The sequence below is a fragment of the Mytilus trossulus genome, chromosome 3, assembly GCF_036588685.1.
Source record: "Mytilus trossulus isolate FHL-02 chromosome 3, PNRI_Mtr1.1.1.hap1, whole genome shotgun sequence".
Lineage (NCBI taxonomy): Eukaryota > Metazoa > Mollusca > Bivalvia > Mytilida > Mytilidae > Mytilus > Mytilus trossulus.
This window is the reverse complement of record NC_086375.1, coordinates 17,405,011-17,411,984: the sequence shown is the minus strand read 5'-3', so window position 1 is coordinate 17,411,984 and position 6,974 is coordinate 17,405,011.

Below are 6,974 nucleotides of genomic sequence, written 5' to 3'. Positions count from 1 at the left end.
ACAGAAAAGATGAATGATTACTGGACTTCATTAAAACACCTATAACAGAGTTTTTACAAGGCTTCAAAGCTTATTCATTTTCAACAAATGCTAAAAGAGGATCAAAATGGAAAATTATATATTTTGTTAATTTACTTATATCTATGATTGACAGAGAGGTTAAGAAAAATAATTGGAAGTAAGATACTCAACATTTCCATACACTTTGATAGTTCCTAAAATGATAAGAATGAGAAAATGTAAAAGTGGGTTACCTTTAAAAAATAATTTTGACAACAACTCATTTCTAATATCAAAAAGAAAATTAGGATGAATAGTCAAAAGAATTGTAAATTATCAAAGAATCTTCCATTATGGATGTGAAAATGTATGTTCTGGTCATACTAGTAGGTTATTGTCATATCTGGAATCATTCTTGTTATTCATTGAAACTTAATCCGAAGTCACAAGTTTCTGTGAAAATCAGGTACTTATGAGTACACTAATGAAGGTCAGAAAATAACTTAGAATGAACTAACAGGTATAATTGGAGACTTTAGTGTTTTGACCTCTAGATTATATTAGGGTATATTTCTACCCTGCACTGGAAATAAGATTTATTTTTCTTGTGGTTTTAATAATTATCAAGTGACCTCGATACAAAATTGGTAGTTCGTGGTGAAACTTCATTACTATAATGGAAGGTCATCAGTATTGTTTCAAGTTGTAATGACTACCTATCTGTCTGATATACGTGCCCTTGGTCTCACGTTTACCTACCAGGATGACTACATGTCTGTCTGATATATGGAACCTTGGTCTCACGTTTACCTACCAGGATGACTACATGTCTGTCTGATATATGGAACCTTGGTCTCACGTTTACCTACCAGGATGACTACATGTCTGTCTGATATATGGGCCCTTGGTCTCACGTTTACCTACCAGGATGACTACATGTCTGTCTGATATATTGAACCTTGGTCTCACGTTTACCTACCAGGATGACTACATGTCTGTCTGATATATGGAACCTTGGTCTCATGTTTACCTACCAGGATGACTACATGTCTGTCTGATATATGGAACCTTGGTCTCACGTTTACCTACCAGGATGACTACATGTCTGTCTGATATATGGAACCTTGGTCTCACGTTTACCTACCAGGATGACTACATGTCTGTCTGATATATGGAACCTTGGTCTCACGTTTACCTACCAGGATGACTACATGTCTGTCTGATATATGGGCCCTTGGTCTCACGTTTACCTACCAGGATGACTACATGTCTGTCTGATATATGGAACCTTGGTCTCACGTTTACCTACCAGGATGACTACATGTCTGTCTGATATATGGAACCTTGGTCTCACGTTTACCTACCAGGATGACTACATGTCTGTCTGATATATGGAACCTTGGTCTCACGTTTACCTACCAGGATGACTACATGTCTGTCTGATATATGGAACCTTGGTCTCACGTTTACCTACCAGGATGACTACATGTCTGTCTGATATATGGAACCTTGGTCTCACGTTTACCTACTAGGATGACTACATGTCTGTCTGATATATGGAACCTTGGTCTCACGTTTACCTACCAAGATGAAAAATGTTTGTAAGTAAGTATACATTGTACATGTTGTAGGTCAACATCATTTTGATGAATTTTGGTAGCACAGATTTGCATGTGGTTTTTGGGATATTATTTCTTTCAAGAAATCTGTAGGAATACCATTGGCTAAGGGCCATGCCCTCACGTCAACCGTTTTATTCTAAACATTAAGGAACATCTCAAATTCTTATGATTGTCTTGCTTTAAAAGGTAAAACAAACAAAGGGATTAAACTTAAACAACTTCCCTATAATATTCTTATCATAATTTTCATGTTGATATTTCCCTTAACTAATATGCGTGTTTTTTTTTAAACAACACGGAAAATCAGAATAAAGCAGTGTTTATATTTAGTGTTTTTATAAATTTAGAAACACGTCAGAGGGAATTCCCCAGTTTGGATAAAAATGCGAGAGTTCGCTGAATTCCGATAAATCTATATCTAATTTTGTCATATAAGAACCGATATTTGATAATGTACTTCCATAAATAAATAGAGAACCATCTAGGTAATTTAATTAACATTTAATATATGTTCTTGCTCCAGGGTTTGTTTAGGTAATTATAAGCATGCGTATAGTTTTCTTGACTTCAAGGGGTATTCGATTGAATGGTTGCTCTGGATTCCCCACTCAATTGATTAATTTAAAACTCATGGGATCCTTTCTATGTATGTCTGCTATTGAGGGTCACCTTTTGTTGCATAATTTTAAATCATATGCATCATTTAGATTAAAATAATTGTAGTCCACATCGTAAAGATGTAACTACAACACCTTACAGCCGAAATGGAATGGAGTCTTCCATAACATCGTTTCGAGTTGTCCCTTCCGGAAGGTGGTTAAGTGGTTAAGACCGATGGCTACAGTGCTACGGACCGAGTTCGATTCTCACTCGGTGTGCTAAAAATATCAGTACATCAGAAGGGTAATTTTCACCCTCTCACACACATCTCTGGTACCCAAACCGGAGTTTAAACTAGAATGGGTACTTCGGGAGCCTCGGTTGGTCAAAGTTGTCCCCTACTTTGACCTGGAGATCAATCTTCTGGTATCTCTCTGGTTTGTCTGTTTACACCGAGTGGCCCGGTGGTTTTTTCCCCGAGCACTTCGACTTCCTCCACCATAATAACAGACTTCTCGGTGTCCTTCACGCTCCCTTGGGCGGTGTTGGGTGGGGATTGTTCTGGTGGTGGGATAATATTGAAAAGGATATATATATAAAAAAATTAAAGATGTGTATGATTTCCAATAAGACAAGAATCCACCAAAGTCCAATGATGTGGATGTAGGCAATCATAGGCAACTATGCGCCCTTTATACATGACAGAAACCCATACCACAGAACGTTAAAACTCAGGCTCAGTTTGTCGGTCTAGTACAAAGCAGGGTTAATATTCACATATCAGCATGTTATCGTTTTGGATATGCATTTTATTTTCAACTGGACGTGAAGCAGCCATCCATCATCATCAGTTGTGACAAATTATGGACAAATAACATTTGATAGCACTGGGATTTTTTTTCCATTTGGTCTTTTTTTTAATAAAGGGTGTAGTTCAGAAATTATACAAAATAACTAAGTTAAACCATTATGTATGTGAATTAATTGCATGTACATGAATATTTTCACTTGACGAATTCAAATTATGGACAAATAACATTTGATAGCACTGGGATTTTTTTTCCATTTGGTCTTTTTTTTTTTATAAAGGGTGTAGTTCAGAAATTATACAAAATAACTAAGTTAAACCATTATGTATGTGAATTAATTGCATGTACATGAATATTTTCACTTGACGAATTCCATTTGCTTATTGCGTTGACCTCAGTTTGAGAGTTCATTGTCCTTAGAAGTATTTGATATTGAAGCAGGCGAAAAGTTTAAGTGTATCAACACATGCGTGTGGGGGTATGTTGATGTCTGGTTGATGGATATACAACACCCCCTTTTATATTTATATGAACTATGTATACTACACTTCATACCACACATTCGCGGAGTATTGTCCTATAACTTTCTGGGTATATATTACATCCCTTTGTAATAAAATTAAACACGTAGCCTTCTCCCATACATTATATTTATACAAAGTTGACACGAGGCTTAAGGGATTATTTTGTTGCACAAATTACAGCTGATCCTTCTTTCAATGGCTTTGGATTAAGACACTTTTAATCATCATTCTGGTGACCACTAATATAAGTTAACTTCAAACAAAATTTAGAAAAGGTAAATTGTTAACAAGTTCATCCCTATAGTTATGTGATTTAAAATAATATATGTTAGTTTCTTAAATTGCTAACAAATTCATGGTTCAAACACTTACCAATCTGTTAAACCATGTAAACTGAACTATGGGGTCGTGTCGATGATAGAAACAACAAATTTTAGTTACTCGAAGTAATAAATGGGGTTTTTTTCCTGCAATTTAATAGTATGCAAATAATTTTTTGCTTTAACTGTACTTGCTGAATGTTGCCAAAACCAAGTTGCCCTGAAATTTTATCACTCCCACTATGTCTCTGTCTTAATCGGCTCTCTGTATCTTCAATAGCGCGCTTGGTCACACGTTTCCTTCCTGTCCTGACATCAACATTTGAACACTGTGGTATGTTTCCTGGTTCATCTCCTCCTCCGTCCCATCAGGTTGCCCTTTGTGTCCTTCAAGAATTGATGTCACTGAGCAGCCCATCTTTGTATCTATTTCCTGTCTCGTTGTCCGTGTTTCAGTTCCAGTTGTTTCCGTTGTTCCTCCTGTTGGTCGATCATCCTCCCCCGCTCTCGCACGACCATGGGGGTGTCTTATACTATATTTGTTCATAGTTATGTTCTAGGCTCTTATATTGCTAGAAAATGGACAGTTCGCAATTGAACAGCTGAAGTCTAGTTTTTTTGTGGTTAAGTTTTGTTTTCAACCGACCCTCATTGTCAATTTCTCTGAAACTATGAGTCTGAATGTCCCTTTGGTATCTTTTGCCTCTCGACAATTCATAACAATAAATATAATAATGAAAACAGTAATAGTTCTTGTTAATAATAATTTGCCTCCATATATAATATTTCTATGTATTTTTTCTGGCAAGTGGTATTAATTAAATCCATACATTTTCTGGCAAGTCATATTGTGTAAAGTAAGCAACGAAAAACTGTAAAAAAAATTGAGTTGTCGCCCGTTGACCGATATATAGGAAAACGCAGTCGTTCCAATATCACCCCAAGCTGCAAACAATTTTTATTAAACCTTGTTGAGGTAACAATTCAGACGCGTATTCCTGCTGAAACAAGTAAGTTAGGAGTTACAGTTTAAAACCAACATGAATAAAGGTGTTTTTTTTTTAGACTTCTTACTATTTACCCACAACAAATCAAGCCACAGAAATCACCGAAATCCATTTTATATGACCATAAAAGAGGGAGGTTTGGCATGCCATAAAACCTGGTTCAACCCAACATTTTGTCCTTTAAAAATGTCCTGTTCCAAGTCAGGAATTATCAATTGTTAAATTATAGTTCGTTTCTGTGTGTGTTACATTTTAAGGTTGTGTCGTTTGTTTTCTCTTATTTTTGAGTGTAAATTCACATTACTATAAGACGTGTCACGGTACTTCATGTATTTGGTTTTGATGTTTTATTTGTTATTCTCATAGGATTTTGTCTGATGCTTAGTCCGTTTCTGTGTGTGTTACATTTTAATGTTGTGTCGTTGTTCTCCTCTTATATTTAATGCGTTTCCCTCAGTTTTAGTTTGTTACCCCGATTTTGTTTTTTGTCCATGGATTTATGAGTTTTGAACAGCGGTATACTACTGTTGCCTTTATTTATATCTGTTCCTATCCAATACTAAGAACAAATCCCATTTGGCCTTGTATAGTGCATATTTGCTTAAGTGCAGCACGGACACAAAACCACACATTTTAATGTTGTATCGGAGACATACAAAAGAAATGCTCTAAATCAAACAAAATCTAAATCTTCCAAATTCAAACATTCAATGAGATTTTCAAACTCAATACTTCAACAATAAATGTCAGAACTAGGAATTATTCGAAAATACTTGCCACTGGACGTTGAGCAACTTAATATCGACATTTCATTTGCAATTGAAATCATCTGTTTTAAAGTCAGAAACATATATAGATATACTGTTCCCAGGTAAATAGTACCTGTTATTTTGTTTCTAAACTGGCTTTACATCTGTCTCCATGAGTTGTAAGTCGTTGAGCTGTACAATCTGTAGTTACACATTGTAGTTTGCGGATAACGAGGAGCTGACCAAGCACGTCCGTTTAGCTGTGATGCCTGATTCGAGTTTTTAATTAATTTTGTTCTACATTAAACCTGTTCTTGTTAAGTATTATATTTACCATCCTTGAACAGTTTTCAATATTAAACTAAATCTTATAAAAAGGATTTGTAATTTTGAATCTCATCTCTGGAACACTTGTTTGCACATTCAATCTAATTAATCTATAATGACCAAGCATACATTTGTTTTGTGAAGTGTTACATTCCTTGAACGCTCTGAATGTGAATCTATTTTTTTTTAATTTTATTTGATGATTTGAATGTTATCATTATATAAATACAATACACAGATATATGATTGAAATTATCTGTACAATTAAATAAATAAATTTCACTAATGTTTTAGGTTATAGGTGAAGATTGGTGCCTGTTACAGCAGATTTCAGTCAGTATGTAGCTAATGGTAATATCTTTGGTTAGCTTGCTTGTTAGCTGAACCGTGAAATCATTGTTAGGTAAGGTATACTACCCTTTTAAAGTAACTTAGTCCTACAGAGAGATAGATTGGTTATCTGTTGGGCTAGTCTACTATTAAAGGAGAGTAGTTTACCTAACCTAACAATGACTTCACGGTTCAGCAAACAAGCAAGCTAACTAAAGATATTACCATAAGCTACATACTGACTGAAATTTGCTGTAAAGCGTTGAAATCCGCTGCATTTGTATGTACCTACCCTAAGTCAGGAGCCTGTTGTTCAATGGATGTCGTTTCTTCATGTGGTTCTAAAGTGTTCCATATATTAGCCCGTATTTCCCCTGTTTGAAGTGCTCTACACTAGTCATTTTTGGGCTCTTTATAGCTTACTGTTCGGTGTGAGCCAAGGCTCCGTGCTGAAAGCCGTACATTGACCTATAAATGTTTACTTTTTTATACATGGTGACTTTGAATACAGAGTTGTCTCTTTATCACTCACACCACATCTTCTTATAAATGTAAATAGTTTTAAAATGTTTGATTATGCTTAAATATGCACCCCTTTTGCATATGTAAGCAAACACAATGTGTTTAAACTAATTATCAGTAAACTAAACATGTTTGTAAATGTACTAATGTGTTGTTGTATTATA